Raw genomic sequence first — 21,026 nt, 5'->3', positions numbered from 1 at the left:
GGTGCATACTCAAGCATCCTGGCTAGTACAGGATCCAGTGAGCCTTCGGGAAGGGGAGCCGAACACCTGATCATCTTTGCCTTTTTTATCTAGTCCTGGTCAAAGAGCGACTTTTCAGAATGATGTTGTGATAAATAAAAAGACAGCGTGTTCGGCCGCAGAATTACTTACCTGGGTATCTGGACGATTGCAGTTTAGACCCGCATCCTCGGTGGTGTTCGGACACTTTATTCGTGGTCCGAAGAATAACCCATACATCCCTTCGAGCGTCACACCGAAGAATTGCTGAATAGTTCGCGGTCCTTCCGGGTTGAACACCCACATCCGGAGAGGTCGACGTTGGCATGGCAGGACCCGACAAACTAGCATGATTTGCATTACCTTGATAAGGCAGACATCTCTCTCGAGGAGATCTCGGATGCGACTCTGCAGTATCGGCACGTCGTTAACTGGCCCCCAGTCCAGCCCCTTGTTGACCCACGATGCCAGTTCTGGCGGGGGGGCGAACGAAAGGCGGGGGCAGCTGCCCACTTAGTGCTTCAGGGAGCCGTAATCTAAAACCACTCCCGCTGCTATAAGTTGGACATCTCCGGGAAGGAACCCTCCGGCCATGGAGCATCGGTGCCTTTGCTTATTATGGCACCTCCGCACTCTGCGTGTCGCCCATCGATCATCCTCGGCTTCACATTGAAGGTCTTGAGCCATAAGCCGAAGTGTGGGGTGACGCGGAGGAAGGCTTCACACACGACGATGAACGACGAGATGTGAAGGATGGAATCCGGAGCCAGATCATGGAAATCAAGCCCGTAGAAGAACATAAGCCCTCTAACAAAGGGATCAAGACTAAAGCCTAGCCCTCGGAGGAGGTGGGAAACAAATACGACACTCTCGTTGTATTCGGGAGTAGGGATGACCTGCCCTGGAGCAGGCAGCCTGTGCGAGATTTCAGTGGTCAGATACCTGGCTTCTCTTAGCTTCTTGATGTCCTCCTCTGTGACAGAGGAGGCCATCCACCGGCCATGAAGGTTGGATCCGGACATGATTGAAGGTCCGAAGCGCTTAGCCGGAGCCTCGAGTGTTGGAATTCGAGGTGGGGGGAGGGAAGGATCGAGCGCGAGAAGAAAAGTATTGGCCTTGGCCCCTTTATAAAGGGGGTGAATACCGAGCGTCCTCCGCGTGGTCGTTTGGACCTTGCCTAAGTCGAGGAGTCATGCCAACAGGCGCGGTTGGGTTACCCACACCCGTATTGATGAGAATCCCGTCATAAGAGGAACACGATCCCTGCTTCGACAAGACGTGCCAATAAAACCGCCTCGCAACACGTGCAGTGGCAGGCTGGGAAAAACGGTTCGTCATGACCAAACCACGGCAGAACATCACACTATGAAAAGTTGTCAGCAGATTAAGATTTGTGAAAATATTATACTCTCTATGGTGGTATGTAGAATTTATTTTACAGAGCCGGACACGATCCTTGTGTTCAAAATCTTCTATGGAGTATTCAGAGGAGGAACCCGCCTTGCAATGCCGAAGACAATCTGCGTGCCGGACTCATCGTCATTGAAGCCTGGTTCAGGGGCTACTGAGGGAGTCCTGGATTAGGGGGTCCTTGGACAGCCGGATTATATACTTTAGCCGGACTGTTGGACTATGAAGATACAAGACTCAAGACTTCGTCCCGTGTCCGGATGGGACTCTCCTTTGCGTGGAAGGCAAGCTTGGCAATACGGATATGTAGATCTCCTCCCTTGTAACCGACTCTGTGTAACCCTAGCCCCCTCCGGTGTCTATATAAACTGGAGGGTTTAGTCCGTAGGACAAGGACAATCATAATCATAAGCTAGCTTCTAGGGTTTAGCCTCTACGATCTCGTGGTAGATCAACTCTTGTAATACTCATATCATCAAGATCAATCAAGCAGGAAGTAGGGTATTACCTCCATTGAGAGGGCCCGAACCTAGGTAAACATTGTGTCCCCCGCCTCCTGTTACCATCTGCCTTAGACGCACAGTTCGGGACCCCCTACCCGAGATCCGCCGGTTTTGACACCGACAGCCGCCCCCGATTCCCAGCTTCACGGGCAGCAACTCGTGCAACGCGCGGCGGCGCCATTGGTGTCTCCGGCGGAGGCGGCATTGGTGTCTCCGGCGTCGGCGCCGGCATTGGAGCTTAATGCACCCGGGTGTGGGAAGAATACGCCGGCCGGCACCTCGGCAGCAAGCGGCCCCTCCGTCACTTGCACGCCCGCCGTTGGCGGTGCCTCGACATTAGCCGAGCTCGACGCCATCACGGTAACTAATTAAGCCTCTCGGCCGATGACTTCATCTCCTTGCCTTTGACTGGGCATCCCTGACACCCTACATGTTTTCGCAGGGCGCCGCCGATGTTCCATGCACTCTCCTGCACTTCCTGGACGGCGAGTTGATCGATGTTGCCAAGGCCAGAATCGTTCAACCGGGCAGCCATGTGTTCCACGGTAATCCGATGCCACCCACCGTGTATAGGGTTCAACTGGTTCGGGTGCTGCGGGGTTGCGACGACTTGTTACCTCCGTTCCGACCCCCTGGGGCCGACGAAGATGATGTGATGACCCTCAGCGCCTGCTTAAGCTGGCCCCTGCTTTGGCCGAAGAGCCAGATTCGTTTGGGGGCGGGGGACACCACCCCACAGACAACACCGCCAGTCGTGCCGGCGCCAAGCCATGGCAAGACCGCCGCAACGCTACCAGACATGCCGGACAAGCATATGGCACAGGATCCGGACATGCACATGGCACAGGATCCGGACGACGACGATGACGACGGTACATTTACCAACGTCGATAAGTACTTCAACGAACATGGGTACGGTGACGAATTCTTGGGGCCTCCTTCTCAAGAACCCAACCCTGCAAAAGACGATAGCGATCTAGCTGGTACCGCGGAGAAACCCAATTGCAACAGGCGTCGTCTGGCGTTCAGTTCTCAGGAGACGCCTCCAGCTACCGCCTTCACCGAGCCTCAGATAGCCGAGGTGCGAAATATTATCAGCCCCAACACACTCAAGAAGGCGGTCTCTGAGCAGAACTCGATCCCATTACAGCAGAAGAAGAAGGGACGGAAAAGAAAGAATAACAAGGGTGCGAGCCAGCCAGCACCGAGTACGATCCGTGCTCAGGACGAGCCACCGTCACCTAAGGATATCTCGAGGAGGGTGCATGTGGCGGGTAGGCCGATGCTACCGACTAATCTGCTCAATGCTGCAACCGGTGCTATGCGGAGTCTGCATGACCGTGTTCTTTCTTTGGAGAAGCAGCGTCTCTCCGAGAATGATGTGGCATACCCGGTTTTCGTAGCCAAGGTGCCAGAGGGCAAGGGCTTTGTGGATAGCGCCATCGGGGGTATGATCGTCCTGCGGTTTGATGACATCTTCGCTATGTTTAACCTTCATCCGCTGCACTACACCTTCGTTCGGCTATTTTCGCTAAGTATGGAGATGCGGATCATTAGAGACAAGACCCCGATCGTGATAGTCGACCCCTTCTACATGCGTGCCAAGATCTTGGGCAGCGCTGGGGACCGGCAAGTCGCGAGTTCATACCTCGAAGGCGTCATTCTGGCGAACCCAGATAAGGATAACTTCCTCGTGCCTTACTTTCCCGAGTAAGTCATCCCCTCACCGCCCCGTAACATATGATTTCTTAGATTTCGATCGTTCTTTTATTTTCTAACATTCCGTGTTTTGTGCAGTGACACACATTGCACACTCATCCTCTTAAGCCCGAACTATTCCATGGCCACGTATTTTGACTCGGACCGTCAGTCGAAGAAAGACTACACAAATATCAAGAAAGTTCTTGATGATGTTCTCCCTGGCTACGCCAGATCTGGAGGCACCTTCAAGAGGCCAATTTTTAGGTACGGCAAGCACGTGTTCACCCATGTAACGACGTTCCCCTGCGTCAAGCAGCCGCCTGGTTGTCAGAAGGATGCCTACTACGCCCTCCATCACATGCGGGCGATCGTACGGGACCATAATCACCTTCTGCTGCCAAATAGTCTCAAAGATTGGGCCGCATGCTTGTCGGCAATCCAGGGCGCGGAACCCAGACAAGAATTCTTTCGCATCCAGTCGGAGTTTGCGGAAATCATCCATCAAGATGTCCTTCGTACCTCGGGGCAGTTCTACCTCAAATATCAACCGTCCAACAGTGAAATAGAAACAACGCTACAAATGCAGGCTGACAACGAACGCACATTCATGACCATCACGAAAGACGGCGGCTTCATCCACGCTCCGGTCCCTGAGTCGAGTCGAAAGTAGTGATGCTATGTAGTTCTGAAATATCGATTAGCTCATGTTGTAATTAAACTTTAATGAACTTGTATGTCTCTTTGGTTTGGACAGTCGTTCAACTTATATGTAATCGATGCTATTTATTAGTAGGACCATGAATCGTGCTATTAATGTGTTGCTTTTCTCTTCCGATCCTTTTGTTGCATACTTATATATTGCTTATGTATTGTTTGTGAATTGCTACTAACGTTTTGTTTGTCTAGTGCATAGAGATGTCGTCGTATGTCGTGTACAAGGGTAAGGTTCCCGGAGTCTACGACGACTGGGAGGAGTGTCGAAGACAGGTTCACCGTTTCAGCGGTAACAGTTACAAAGGGTACACCACTAGGGCGGAGGCGGAAGCTAGATACACGCGCTATCTAGCGGGAGAGACGAGGGAGTGGAGGAGGAACCGGATGAAGACCAGTTTCATCGCGATGATGCTCATCGTGATGACCGCAGCTCTTTTCTATGTGATGGTAGTTTAGATGATCGATATCGACTTGTAATGTGAAGACAAACTCGCTACTCGCGGTCTCGAGACTTATAATGTTCTAACTTTGTTCGGTATTTTGAATTCGGAGACTAATATGATGAATTGTATTCGGAGACTAATCTTCTATTGTATTCGATAAATCTGTTGTTTATATGTTGTGCAGTCTATATTCTGTGCAGTAATATATTTTGTAATCTGTGCAAATATCAGGAAGAAAATTCCTAATATTCATACTAGTGGCGCATCATACTGCACTTTAGTGGCGCACTGCAATAAACACACTAGTGGCGCATTTACTAGAAGTGCGACATTAGTAACCCAGAGCACAAGATAAATATGGCCCCCTGGGAGGCATAGTAATGACGCACCGTTTGACATACTAATGGCGCACTTCCAGGTGCGCCACTATTGTCTGGTATACTAATGGCGCACTAGGGGTGCACTATTAGTACTAGTTACTGATAGTGGCGCACCTGTAATGCGCCATTAATGACCAAAACAGGTGCGCCACTAATTAGCCTTTTCATAGCATGGTGTGGTCCTCATGCTTACTGCTCCAGTTGACAACGAATCTGTCAGATAAACGGGCCAAATTAAACGAACCATGAATATACGCATGCGTTTAGTCCCTGAGATTGACCAGCATAAGCAAGCGGGTCAAGGGGACAAAGTGAAAAGTTTTCTGTAGATAAGCCCGCAAACCATGCTGTCAATTCATCAGGTACGTGTTTCAGGTGAGTGAGAAGTGCGGATCTTAAAGATAGCACTCCGCGGAGGTATGCATAAAACCGTGGTTAGATGCCTGTTTCACGTCTGGTGATAGATCGTCACATGCACTCTTGCATCTTTTGGAGTATTTTGGTTGCGTGTACTTTGGATTCGGGATCATTGGGATCCGAGCACTCTCTTGTGTCTATTGACTCGATGCGCCATGATCATTTTCTTGGGGCTGGGTGGGAGTAGCAGCCTAGCAGACGTGAAAAGAGATCGAGTGAACTCGATTCATACTCTTTTTTTTTGACACTATAACTCGATTCATACATGGCAATGGTGTCAGTAAGGAACCAGTATATAAGTTCGTCAATGCAGCGATAGGTCTGTTGGTTTCATGATTAGTTCATTTTAGTTGCATCGGTGGAGAACTGGAGAAGGAGGAGCCACTTATTATTCTGCAACTGTTCTGCAACCGACACAATACTCTCATGCATGGATACGAAATTCCGGCGAGAGGCCAAAGCGGCTGGAGTAGGGCGGCGGCAACATGTGCGATTGATGCCTCGTGCCCCCGCCGAGGCCAGTGCAAAGCTGTTCTGCTCCCATGTTCGATCGGAGCTTCAAGCGCGCGTGCATCCGCCCCCACACTTGGCCTCTTCTGACCAGGGAAAGCTAAAAAAGAAGGCGACAGAGAAAAAGAATTAGCCCGTACGTACGTGCAAAGATATATATACGTATTTTTGCTAACTTTTTCGTGCGCCCATCGACCACTTGGTTTTGGATGGTAGTTTCTCCCGGATAAAGATGCCGTCCATATTTGTACATATGGTATGCTTTTGTCATTTTGCTACACGTCCAGAGCAACGTCTTCATCTGTCCCCGCGACGTTCTTGGCTCCATCCGAAGACGTCTGTTACGGGTTGTATATACATGGGACGGCTTAGGTCCACGTACGTAGAAATTGACAACTTGTCAACGTTGCATCGTGTGGTCCGTGGTGAGCGGTCGAGACGCTGGAGTGGCCACACAACACCAGTTGAACTCGACACGCACAGGCAAAGTACGTGTACACGCCACGTGTGCACACACAGGCATACATATACATAATCACATCAAGCAATTTAAACCTATCTCGATGCATGGGATCGTGCCGTCGCGAATGAACCCTAGCTAGCTTTGCATGCATGCATGAATGATGCGTCCGTGAACCAGCTGCTGATCAGGGCCGTCTCCAAGAATTCGGGGGCCCGGGACGAAATACAATGGAACCTTAAATTTTTAAAAGTTTTATAACCAAAGGACAATATCAAAATATACATCATAACTGTCCAAAAATACCTCATTTGAAAGCTTACAAAAATTTGCTCGATTTCATGTTGAATTGATAAACTCAATGCTTAACGATCAAACCAAATAGATAAAACATAAAAAAAAACAATGGATATAAAGAAGTACCAAATTAATAGTTGCCTTCATCTATGCCTCCCATATGTGTCGACACTCCTGTGTTGCTGACACATGACAAACTATCTTCATCTTCTATTGTACTCCCTCTTTCCGAAAAAACTTGTCCCAAATTTGTACCTTAAATGGATGTATCTAGCAGTAATTTGGTGCTAGATACATTCATTTGAGGGACAAGCTTTTTCGGACGGAGGGAGTACATGACAAAATAAAAATGATATAAAATTGTATCAATTTGGGAGTTCGATGGATACTTACACAAGGTACTTTTTTCAATTCAATACCAGCTCAATCTTCCCGTGCATCAATTTAGAAATTGACACCAAATCAATATATACAAGATGTCATATCAAATGCATCTTATATTTTTGTCTGCATGTCTTCTTAGACTCTCAGTCCAACAAATTACCCAATGATCAGTGGTCGGCGAGCAGCTTTGAAGGCGCAACATGTCCTGGGCGTAGCAAAGGCAAGAGCCGACGCCCATGTAAGCAATGAGACGGTTGGGGTGCTTGGGCGGAGGCCGGGGAGCACTGCTGCTTCCCGGAACGGTGTTGTGGCGCTTCGAGGAAGCAGCCGCCAGGCGGTGCTGGACTAGAGGCGAGCAGTGGCCGGCGGCGGATGGCGCGAGCGTGCATGGCGCAGGGCCGCGGCAGGGAACGCCCTAGGGCACATGGCTGTAGCTGGCGGCGCGTAGATTGCAAGCGAAAAGCGACGATGTCAGCTATCTAGACACGGGACTCGGCAGGCTCCCAGGTGGGCCGTGGACGTGCGACACAAGAGGTAGCTTTCCTTCAGTTTTCACCTCGATCGGGGGCCCCATAATTTTGGGGGCCCTGTGCGGTTGGCCAACTTGGCCCCCCTCATCGACGGGGCTGCTGCTGATGCATGCACGTGACCTCGGCACAACAAAACCCTCAAAAAAAAAAACTTTGTAGACCACTTGTAGCTAGGTAGTACGTGATGGGCTCGCTCGTGATATTATTACTGCACCACTTAGCTAGGTACTAGTAGTGTACACTCTGCTGCTACGGCTATCTTCGGCCGGTATATGTGGGCGTACGCACCCACGTTCCCGTTGCAGAGGCGACAAATCGGAGTGCACGCTTACTACGGCTCTGTTTTTTAACAGAAGGTTATAGTACGTTGCATGGTTGCACCATGTGCGCTATGGCGGAGCTAGGAAGAGAATTATTGATGGGCCAGTTGTGTTGTAGTACGAGGATATTGCACCCAAGAAAAACACGTACACAAACATTATTTGTTGAGGGCAACAAGTTTGAAAGCCCGGCAAATATTTGAAAGCTCTATTTTTTAGTAGGAATTGTTGAATTTTATTCAAATCCCAGCAATCTCCGAAGCTTCCACAGAGTCTGAGACACTTTGGTGGAACATGGAGCCAAGTTTTACAAAGTTTCTTGATGCAACCTTCCCTAGCCATTACATACATGTGCCGCGCTATTCGCAGAGCGACGCACCCAACTTATTTTAAACTCATCGAGAGTTTGAAGTAGTGTTTTGATCTCCTGAACCATATGCCCATATGTGGACAGATCCTTAGCATGATCATCACCGGTAGAAAATGGGCCTTTAGTCCCGGTTCGTAAAGGCCTTTAGTCCCGGCTGTGCAACCGGGACTAAATATGCGCGACTAAAGACAGCTTTAGTCCCGGTTCTCGTGGCTAACCGGGACTAAAGGCATTCTCCGCAGGTTTAGGGTTTTAGCCCCCCTAAACCTGGTTTTTTTGCGAATTTTTTTATTTTTTTTTATTTTCAAATTTCTGAATTATTTTAACCTCTAATCTCTAATCACCACCCCTCATCACTGCTCAATTTAACCTCTAATCTCTAATCACCCCTCATCATTCCAAATCATCTAACTTCCCGGACGGTCACCCATCCTCTCACTACTCCAGCCTGAGCACGCTTAACTTCCGGGTTCTATTCTCCCTCGTTTCCAAGTCTGCACTTGTTGTTTTCCTGACAATAGTAGGATGTCAATTCTATTAACACTCAGGAATTTAGCTTGAGCATGAAGTGACACATTTCACTGTTTGAGTTTGAAACTATTGTTTTAAAAAACAATAATTATTTAGTAACACTAATATTTCTGGAATAATTAGTTTGACCATTGTTTGACCAGATTTGACCAAAATTTAAAAAAAACTGAAATAATTATTTAGTAACACTAATATTCTAGAATAATTAGTTTGACCATTGTTTGACCACAATTTGAAATTTTTTGAATTTTTTTGCCTCTCCAGATCTTAAAAGCCCCGTATCTTTTTTTCTGTTAGGTTTTTGAGGATTTTGAAAATGTTTAACGGGGTTCCCCGGTTAAATTCGGATGTAACTTCTCGAGTAGATGATTTTTCATATAAAAAACTTTTTCATCCGAGTTCGTATGCAAAAGTTATGCCCATTTTAAGAATTTCCAGAGAGATTTTGCAAATAAAGTCGAAATTCATATTTGTTAATTTTCCCAACAACTAGACCACATATCACATGAGAAACTTATTTTATTTTATTTTTTTGACATTTTCATCATTTTCTTTTGGTTTTTCTAAAACTGAAAAGGCGGTCAGGGGGGGTAGAGTTTGATGGGCCCTTTAGTCGCGGTTGGACCGCGACTAAAGGACTAACCTTTAGTCCCGGTTGGTCTGGCCAACCGCGACTAAAGGACTAACCTTTAGTCCCGGTTGGTCTGGCCAACCGCGACTAAAGGCCTTCGGGCCAGCCTGAGGACCTTTAGTCCCGGTTGGCCAGGCCAACCGGGACTAAAGCCCCTCCCGTCCGGCAGCTGTCGACCGAGCGCGCTGGGCCCAGATAGTTGGTCGCGGGTCTCCTCCCGAACCGCGACTAAAGACCCCTTTGGTCGCGGTTCGATTATTTTGGGGACTAATGGGGCGTATGGAAGCCTCTTTTTCTACTAGTGCATCTTTATTTGTTGAGAGCAACATCAACATGACAATTCCATGCGGACCAAAAAAATAAAATTGCATTAAGCTACTACCACTAGAAAGCCGAGTTGACGAGCCATGTTTTCTACCGTGATGCAGCTGGGGCACTAAGACACACTGGAGATGAGTCTTTCAGGTTTGTATGTTTCTGTGTTCAAGCATAAGGTTACTCGTTTCATTTCGTCTTCCGAAAAAATCTTGCTAATCACCTTGCAAGAAAAAACTTGCTTTTCTTTAAACTAAAAAAAGCTTGCTAGTTATTTTAGAATCAGTTAGGTATCTGGTCACATCCACTCTTCAAATATAAGTGTCAATTTCCTCATTTTCCCCGCAGCATTATTGGCTAGACACTTCCAGTTTACCTGTATATTCCACCTAACAATATGCATATGCCGACCTCAATATCACCCATTTAAACCCTGCATGTATTGCGAGACCTCGGAAATGGCCACATTTGTATCAGTAGGTGCGGATTTTCTTCTACTACATCCAAATTGACCTATCCTCAACCACCGAGAATCTAGGTGTTCTTGCCTTCGAAGCATCCCCCTTTGGTACTTTGTCTTCAGTCTTCAGGAATGCCCACCAGAGACAACCAGCGTGTCCATGCTGTTAAGGAAACCTCATCATCCTTTTTTTCTTTTCTTTTTGCGATGGAAGGAAACATCATCTTCTGCTAGTGCAATTCTTTTTCTCATTTCATTTCTTGTCCAGACTAGATACTAACCTATTTAGCAAATTTGGTGGTGAATTTTGCAGTGAATTCAGAAAGACGGCGTGTAGGCTGACCATACTAACGGACACGAACGGCGATAGCCTACTGAGCTAGGAGGAAGGAAGCTCTTTTGCCACTTGTGCGTACAGCTAGGAGGAGCGCAGCGCAGCGCAGCACGGTGGCGATTCTCTGAGAGCATAGGTAGCATGGCGGCAAACTCCGAAGGTGAATCGCCGCAGCCTGGATGCAGCCAACTGTGGCTCAGAATCCATGGCGGTTCGTTGCTGCAAGTCCTGGGAAGAATGAATGTCTGAATCTTCTTTTTCTGAAACATGCGTGTGGTCCGTCGGCGTCGGAACCAAGCACAAAGACATATATGCTGTTTTTTCGGTGAGCTGGATCCACGGCGAGGGGGAGGTGGCGGTGGGAGATGTTGACGTGGCTGGCCACGGTCGTGGGACGAGGCGAGATGGGTGCAGGCCAGTTCTCCGGTCCCTTCCACGGCGTGATATGAAGGGAGCGCGTGGTGTCCGCGTCCGTGTCTGTCTGTGTTGTGGCCATCTGGACAGAAGCGATGGCAAAGCGGGGCAAGCCAACAAAGGCGCCTGTGGTCGATGGAGCGTGACGTTTGCTGCTACTGCTGTGCTGCTGCCATCCTCGGTCGCTTTCCGTTGCCATGGCGCCTTCCTAACCGGACATGTGTGTAGGCCAAGGCTTCGGGTGTCGCTGACCGGCGGGCCCCGGGCCGGCGTTGTCATATCGTGTTCTTTGGCTGCTGTGGAAAGTCGTTTTTACCTTGAAACGGGCTAGGGTGTGAGGTGTGACCCCCCTCCCTTTTCACCCCTCTCGTGTCGTCGCCTCGTCGTTCCCTCTCTCCTTTGATCGGTGTCGTGTCGATCTTCTTTGCTCTTTTGTCCTCTCACACATCCCCATCCACCTACAACCCTTTTCCACCCTTGCAGTGTCGGTTAGACCATCCATTCAAAGCCGAGGGGTGCCGGTACTGCCTGTCCGACCGTCGATGAGCATTTTAAGTTACCGTCATCCATTCAGACAGTCCCTTCCTCCCACTGCTTGCGAACCACTTCACACATCCTCGCCCCTTATCTATCCCCATATATGGCCATCAAGCTAAAAATATGAGTGAACACTTGGCTTATATTTTTTTTCATTTCTACATAATGACATTTCATGTGTGTAGAATCCAGTTCGATCTCTTCATGTCACCACTCTATAGTTACCTTTCCCACCAAAGTTTGATGGGGTGGGGGAATTTATTCTCACTATAATTTGTACATTTTCATCTCCTCTCCTCTACATCTAAGCATTAGCCCTGTTCTATCGGCCTTTTGCCAACCCTAAACCCTAAACCTTTAAGCTTCAGGGCTTATCCGCCGCTTTAGCTCCAACGATGGTGGTGTGCTCTCGATAATATGCCTCCGGCTCCCTCAATCCAATATTTTCTCCTTTGGTTTGTGAGACTGGGCTTGAATACGATCTCGCCGGCTTGGTGGAGCTGGTGTTGACACTTCTGGAACAAAGGCCCTCGAACCTCTGTCCGACTCATAGATGATTTGGCTAGCTCCAACTATGAGTTTGTGGGTGTTCGTCTCGAATGAGTGTCAGGTTTGACACGGTATAGTAGATGTGGTGCTAACCACCAAAGTGGTCGCCATTCTTCTTGCTCTTCTTGTTTCTCGGACGGTAACCTGCCATTATTTGTTCAGCTGCATTCATGGTCTCATGACCTCTCGTAGCAGTTTGTTATATAGTTTTTTTTCTTCAACGCCCTCTTGGAGACGATGTGCTTCGTTCTTTCATGCGTTTGTACATCTGCATTTGTGGTTGTAATGCTTTTATCTAAATTTCCTAAACAATCACGATACTCAACAATGGTTCGTCTGGTGGAACAGATGTTGTGGCAGAGTGGCGGTGAAGTTCAAGATTAGAGAGCAGCTCAATTCTTCTTGTTAGACTATATAACCGTATTGTTTGTATAGATATACGGTTGTATATGTGTAGTCCTTGTATAGGTGTCCGTATATTGTACGGTACGAACTCTGCCTTGTAACCTCTATATATTGATCAATACAAGGCACCACAACGTGTGGTTTCCCTAATCTTACATGGTATCAGAGCCTAAAACCCTAACACTAGCCTGTGCCGCCCTTCTCTTCCGCTGCCACCGAAGCCACCACCCCTCTCGCTGCCGCTCCCCGATCGTCGCCACCATGTCGCAGCCCGACGCGGACGCAACGAACCATGCGCTGGCCGCGGCCAAGGAGCGCCAAGACGCCGAGGGCGCCGCCGAGGCCGCCAAGGCCAAGCTGCCTGTCGCGACCGCTGCCGATGGATCCGGGACGAGCGCGGGGTCTTTCTCCTTGCCCTTGCTACATGCCCAGGCCGTCGGCCTGCACTGCATCAAGGGACACGTTCCCGTCGAGCTCGCGCTTGACACCGGCGTTCACCGTCAGTGGCGCACCTTCTTCCGCGCCGCCTACCGCAAGTATGCCCTCCTAGATCACCTCGACTTCGACGCCCCCGATGTGCCGAATCCAGAGTGGTCTCTCCTCGACGCCACCATCGTCTCTTGGCTCTATGGGTCTGTCCCGCTCAGCATCCTCGACGCCGTCATGACGCCCGATGACGATCCCCTCGCCGTCGATCTCTGGAAGAGCGTCATGTTGGGGAACGTAGTAATTTCAAAATTTTCCTACGCACACGCAAGATCATGGTGATGCATAGCAACGAGAGGGGAGAGTGTTGTCCACATACCGTCGTAGACCGAAAGCGGAAGCGTTATGACAACGCGGTTGATGTAGTCGTACGTCTTCACGATCGACCGATCCTAGTACCGAACGTACGGCACCTCCGCGATCTGCACACGTTCAGCTCGGTGACGTCTCACGAACTCACGATCCAGTAGAGCTTCGAGGGAGAGCTTCATCAACAAGGCGGCGTGATGATGGTGATGATAAGCTACCGGCGCAGGGCTTCGCCTAAGTACTACGACGATATGACCGAGGTGGATTATGGTGGAGGGGGGCCCCGCACACGGCTAAGAGATCAATGATCAACTTGTGTGTCTATGGGGTGCCCCCCTCCCCCGTATATAAAGGAGTGGAGGAGGGGGAGGGGGCCGGCCTCCTAGGCGCCCCCCAAGGGGAGTCCTACTCCCACCGGGAGTAGGATTCCCCCCTTCCCTAGTTGGATTAAGAGAGAAGGAAAGGGGAGGAAGGAGGAAGGAAAGGGGGGCCGACCCCCTTCCCAATTCGGATTGGGCTTGTGGGGGCCCTCCTTTGCTCCCTTCTCCTCTCTCCCACTAAGGACTGATAAGGCCCATATACCTCCCGAGGGGTTCCGGTAACCTCCCGGTGCACCGGTATATGCCCGATCTCACCCGAAACCATTCCGATGTCCAAATATAGTCGTCCAATATATCGTTCTTTATGTCTCGACCATTTTGAGACTCCTCGTCATGTCCATGATCATATCCGGGACTCCGAACTACCTTCGGTACATCAAAACATATAAACTCATAATACCGATCGTCACCGAACGTTAAGCGTGCGGACCCTACGGGTTCAAGAACTTTGTAGACATGACCGAGACACGTCTCCAGTCAATAACCAATAGCGGAACCTGGATGCTCATATTGGCTCCTACATATTCTACGAAGATCTTTATCGGTCAAATCGCATAACAACATACGTTGTTCCCTTTGTCATCGGTATGTTACTTGCCCGAGATTATATCGTCGGTATCTCAATACCTAGTTCAGTCTCGTTACAGGCAAGTCTCTTTACTCGTTTCGTAATGCATCATCCGGCAACTAACTCATTAGTCACATTGCTTGCTAGGCTTATAGTGATGTGCGTTACCGAGAGGGCCCAGAGATACCTCTCCGACAATCGGAGTGACAAATCCTAATCTTGATCTATGCCAACTCAACAAGTACCATCGGAGACACCTGTAGAGCACCTTTATAATCACCTAGTTACGTTGTGACGTTTGGTAGCACACAAAGTGTTCCTCCGGTATTCGGGAGTTGCATAATCTCATAGTCATAGAAACATGTATAAGTCATGAAGAAAGCAATAGCAATATACTAAACGATCAAATGCTAAGCTAACAGAATGGGTCAAGTCAATCACATCATTCTCTAATGATGTTATCCCGTTAATCAAATGACAATCCATGTCTATGGCTAGGAAACTTAACCACGTTTGATTCAACGAGCTAGTCAAGTAGAGGCCTAGTAGTGACACTCTGTTTGTCTATGTATCCACACATGTACTAAGTTTCCGGTTAATACAATTCTAGCACGAATAATAAACATTTATCATGATATAAGGAAATATAAATAAAAACTTTATTATTGCCTCTAGGGCATATTTCCTTCAGTCTCCCACTTGCACTAGAGTCAATAATCTATTTCACATCGCCATGAGATTTAACACCAATAGTTCACATCACCATGTGATTAACATCCATAGTTCACATCGCCATGTGACGAACACTCAAAGGATTTACTAGAGTCAGTAATCTAGTTCACATTGCCATGTGATTAACACTCAAAGAGTACTAAGGTGTGATCATGTTTTGCTTGTGAGAGAAGTTTAGTCGACGGGTCTGTCAAATTCAGATCCGTATGTATTTTACAAATTTCTATGTCTACAATGCTCTGCACGGAGCGACTTTAGCTAATTGCTCCCACTTTCAATATGTATCTGGATTGTAACTTAGAGTCATCCAGATCAGTGTCAAAACCTGCATCGACATAACCCTTTACGACGAACCTTTTGTCACCTCCATAATCGAGAAACATATCATTATTCCACTAAGGATAATTTTGACCGTTGTCCAGTGATCTACTCCTAGATCACTATTGTACTCCCTTGCCAAACTCAGTGTAGGGTATGCAATAGATCTGGTACACAACATGGCATACTTTATAGAACCTATGGCTGAGGCATAGGGAATGACTTTCATTCTCTTTCTATCTTCTGCCGTGCTCGGGCTTTGAGTCTTACTCAATTTCACACCTTGTAACACAGGCAAGAACTCTTTCTTTGACTGTTCCATTTTGAACTACTTCAAAATCTTGTCAAGGTATGTACAAATTGAAAAAACTTATCAAGCGTCTTGATCTATCTCTATAGATCTTGATGCTCAATATGTAAGTAGCTTCACCGAGGTCTTTCTTTGGAAAACTCCTTTCAAATACTCCTTTATGCTTTCCAGAAAATTCTACATTATTTCCGATAAACAATATGTCATTCACATATGCTTATAAGAAATGATGTAGTGCTCCCACTCACTTTCTTGTAAATACAGGCTTCACCCACTACTAGGAAAAGGCCTACTAATGGCGCACCTAATTTGGCCATTAATGGCGCATTAGTGGTGCGCCATTAGTACCATGCCATTAGTATATTTTACTAATGGCGCACCACTGGTGCGCCATTAGTATCTGGTATACTAATGGCGCACCCCAGATGCGCCATTAGTATATACAACAGTGCGCCATTAGTATGCCTCCCAGGGGGCCATCTATACCCAGGTGCTTTGGCATACTAATGGCGCACAACAACAGGATGCGCCATTAGTAACTTCGGCATACTAATGGCGCACTGTTTAGTGATGCGCCATTAGTATCCTTTGGCATACTAATGGCGCACTATGATGTGATGCGCCATTAGTATGAATATTAGGTTTTTTTATTTTTTTATTTTCTGTTTTTTGCACAGGTTACAAAATGTATAATTGGACAAAATATAGACAGCACACATCAACAACAGATTCATCGAATACAATAGAAGATTAGTCTCTGAATACAATTCATCATTTTAGTCTCCGAATACAATTCATCATATTAGTCTCCGAATTGAAAAGACCGAACAAAGATAGAACATTATATTACAAGTCGAGACCGCGAGTTTGTCTTCACATTACAAGTCGATATCGATCATCTAAACTACCATCACATAGAAGAGAGCTGCGGTCATCACGATGAGCATCATCACGATGAAACTCGTCTTCATCCGGTTCCTCCAACGCTCCCTCCCCTCTCCCGCTAGATAGCGGGCGTATCTAGATTCGGCCTCGGCCCTAGTGGCGTACCCTTTGTAACTGTTACCGCTGAATCGGTGAACCTATCTCCGACACTCCTCCCAGTCGTCGTAGACTCCGGGAACCTTACCCTTGTACACGACATACCACGGCATCGCTATGCAGTAGCCAAACGAAACGTTAGTACCAATTCACAGACAATACATAAGCAATATATAAGTATGCAACAGAATGATCGGAAGAGAAAAGCAAGACATTAATAGCATCGATTACATCTAAGTTGAACGACTCTCGAAACCAAAGAGACATACTACAAGTTCATTAAAGTTTAATTACAACATGAGCCAATCGATGTTTCAGAACTAGACACAGCATCACTGCTTTCGACTCGACTCAAGGGACCGGAGCGTGGATGAAGCCGCCGTCTATCGTGGGAGTCACGAAACAACGGGCGTTGTCAGCCTGCATTTGTAGGATTGTGTCCATGTCACTGTTGGACGGTTGATTTCTGAGGTAGAACTGCCCCGAGGTACGAAGGACATCTTGATGGATGATTTCTGCAAACTCCGACTGGATGCGAAAGAATTCTTGTCTGATGTCCGTGTCCTGGATTGCCGACACGCTCGCGGCCCAATCTTTGAGTCTACTCGGTAGCAGAAGTTGATGATGGTCCCGTACGATCGCCCGCATGTGATGGATGGCGTAGTAGGCACTCTTCTGACCGCCAGGCGGCTGCTTGACGCAGCAGAACATCGTATTGTGGGAGAACACGTGCTTGCCGTACTTACGAATAGGCCTGGTGAAGGTGCCTCCAGATTTGACGTAGCCGGGGAGAACATCATCAAGAACCTTCTTGACATTTGTGTAGTCTACGTTCGACTGACGGTCCGGGTCAAAATACATGGCCATGGAATATTTGGGGCTTAGGAGGATGAGCGTGCAATGTGTGTCACTGCAGAAAACACAGAATGTTAAAAGAAAAACGATCGAAATCTAAGAATTCATATGTTACGGGGCGGTTGAGGGGAGGACTTACTCGGGAAAGTAAGGCACGAGGAAGTTATCCTTATCTTGGTTTGCCAGAATGACGCCTTCGAGGTAAGAACTCGCGACTTGCCGGTCCCCAGCGCTGCCTAAGATCTTGGCACGCATGTAGAAGGGGTCGACTATCACGATGTCCGGGGTCTTGTCGCGAATGATCCACATCTCCATACTCAGCGAAAATAGCCGAACGAAGGTGTAGTGCAGCGGATGAAGGTTCAACATAGCGTGGATGTCATCAAACCGCAGGACGATCGTACCCCCGATGGAGTTATCCACAAAGCCCTTGCCCTCTGGCACCTTGGCCGCGAAAACCGGGTATGCCACATCCTTCTCTCCGAGACGCCGCTTCTCCAAAGAAAGAACACTGTCATGCAGACTCCGCATAGCACCGGTTGCAGCATCGAGCATATTTCTCGGTAGCATCGGCCTACCCGCCACATGCACCCTCCTCGAGATATCCTCAGTTGAAGGTGGCCCGTCCTGAGCACGGATCGTACTCGGTGCCGGCTGGCCCGCACCCTTGTTAGTCTTTCTTTTGCGTGCCTTCTTCTTCTCCTGTAATGGGACCGAGTTCTGCTCACAGACCGCCTTCTTGAGTGTGTTGGGGATGATCATATTTCGCACCTCGCCTATCTGAGGCTCGGTGAAGTCGGCAGCTGGAGGCGTCTCCTGAGAGCTGAACTGCAGACGACGCCTGTTGCAACCTGGCTTCTCCGCGGTACCAGCTAGATCGCACACGTCTTTTGTTGGGTTGGGTTCTTGAGAAGGAGGCCCCATGAAGTCGTCACCGTACCCATGATCGGCAAAGTACTGATCGACGTTGGCAAATGTATCGTCGTCGTCATCGTTCTGATCCTGTGCCATATGCATGTTTCGATCCAGTGGCATAGGGATGTCCGGCACCGTTGCGGCGCTCTTGCCATGGGGCCGACTTGGCACCGGCACGACTGGCGGTGTTGTCTTTGGGGTGGTGTCCCCCGCCCCCAAACGAATCTGGCTCTTCGGCCAAAGCAGGGGCCAGCTCAGGCAGGCGCTGAGGGTCATCACGTCATCAACGTCGGCCCCGATGGGTCGAATCGGAGGTAACAACTCGTCGCAGCCTGGCAGCACCCGAACCAGTTGAACCCTAAACAAGTTGGGTGGCATCTGGGTACCGTGGAACAAGGGGTTGCCCGGTTGAACGATTTTTCCCTTGGCGACATCGACCAACTCGTTGTTCACGAAGTGCAGGAGAGTGCACGGAACGTCGGCGGCGCCCTGCGAAAACATGTAGGGCATTAGGGATGCCCAGTCAAAGGCAAGGAGATGAAGTCCTCGGCCGAGAGAGGCTTAATTAGTTACCGTGATGATGGCGTCGAGCTCGGCTAATGTCGAGGCACCGCCAACGGCGGGCGTGCAGTTGACGGAGGGGCCGCTTGCTGCAGAGGTGCCGGCCGGCGTACACCCGGGTGCATTAAGCTCCCGTGCCGGCGTCGGAGACACCAATGCCGCCTCCGCCGGAGTCACCAATGGCCCCGCCATCGCGTTCTGCGAGTTGCTGGCCGTGAAGCTAGGAATCGGGGGCGGCCCCTGTTGGCCGCCCGCAGTCCACGCACTAATCCCCTGGATCAAGGTAGGCACAATGGCGGTGATCGTCGCTCCGAGTTGTTGTTGCACTTGCTCTTGGACAATCTCCGGAATCCGCGCCACCTGTGCCCTGAGTTCTTGAACCTCGCGCGCCTGGCTTTCCGAGCTGGTCTTTTTCTCCTTTCGCCCAGCAGTGTTATAGTATGACGACCATTTTGTCGACAAGCCATTGCCAGCCACACGACCAGCTGACGTCGGCTTACTGAGCTTATCCTTATTCTTCATTACATTCAACGCCCTATTTAGAGTGGTGTCCCAAGGGTTGCTCTTAGTCGACCCCGCGCTACTGCTTTCAGTCGCCTGCGGAAGGAATGTGAACCATTTAGAAATTTGGCTTCATTAATTAGAATGCAACCATATGGAGCTAATTACGCGGGGGTGTATTCCTTACCAGAACAAGCTCAAGCGCCCTGGTCTTCGGATCCATGGTAAGCTCCTTTGTTTTCGGGTCCTTCTTGTACCGGGCCCTGACAAAGTTCCTGGTCTGCTTGTCACCGTATTTATCGAAGAGGGGCGGTAGGCCTTGCTCGGCACGGTCCGCCTCCTCCTTGTCCCATATAGGCTCCGCCACTCTGTAACCGCCGGGACCGAGTGTGTGTTCCCCTAAGTTCAGCTCCCGCATTTCTTTCCCCCACTTACTTGATTCGGAGTTTGCGGTGCTCGAGCAATTGATCTTGAAGTCGTTGTAGTCATCTTCGGTGATCGAAGGATTTTTCTCCTTGATCTTCTCATAACTTTCACCTTTCTCGATCATTCTCTTCACATTGCTTTTCCAAGTAGACAGGGCCTTGCTCATCTTCGTGAGGGCAGCATTGTTCACTTTATTCCCTTTGAGGCTTGTGTTTTCAAATTCAGCGGGGAACTTGTATCGTTCGTGCAGCTTCGTGAAGAGGAGGTTGCGCAAATTGCCTCGGTCAGGATGCCTCAGGTTCTCGGTGTTGATCGAGACGGTGTTCCGGAGAATGCACCCGAGCTGAAGCGAGTACCCCTTGACTATTCGTTCGGGCGCCGTTGGATTCCCGTCGGAGTCCATTTCAGTAACTTCCTCCTCGAGGGTGCGGAGCACGGTCAGGCGCCGGTCCTTGCGTTGCCTCTTCGGTTGGCTGCCATCTGTGCGTGCGCCGCCATCATCAGTGGTGGCATCCTCGGCGGCACCATCAATGGTGGCATCAGTGGGGTCATCCTCGGCGGTACCATCAGTGGTCTCAGGATCGGTGGGGAAGGCGGCGTCCTCATACAAGTGAGGTTGTTCCTCCATCTCCTGGGACAGCTTCCAGAATGGCTTGGCGCCCGAACCCCCGGCCTCATCGTTGTTGGCCATGTTTCTCTCTAAATAGGAACAAAGTTTGGTCAAAAAGTTGGTTATTGTCAAGGAACAAGATCATGGTCTCATCATTTAGGGTTTGTCGACACCGAGGCATCCTAAAAGCTAAGCTTTTATCATTGAGGGTTTTTCGACGCCGAGGCACCCTAAAAGCCTAAGCTTTCATCATTTCGGTTTTTATCGACACCGAGGCACCCTAAAAGCCATGCATTAGTCACAAGTACGCCGGGGCACTTGATCCTACTTAATTACCTACTAAGATACCCCGGTCCATGCATTAGTCACAAGTACCCCATA

Source organism: Aegilops tauschii, chromosome 7 (genome assembly GCF_002575655.3).
Source record: "Aegilops tauschii subsp. strangulata cultivar AL8/78 chromosome 7, Aet v6.0, whole genome shotgun sequence".
Classification (NCBI taxonomy): Eukaryota; Viridiplantae; Streptophyta; class Magnoliopsida; order Poales; family Poaceae; genus Aegilops; species Aegilops tauschii.
The sequence above is the reverse complement of the archived record's forward strand: the minus strand, read 5'-3'. Positions refer to the sequence as shown.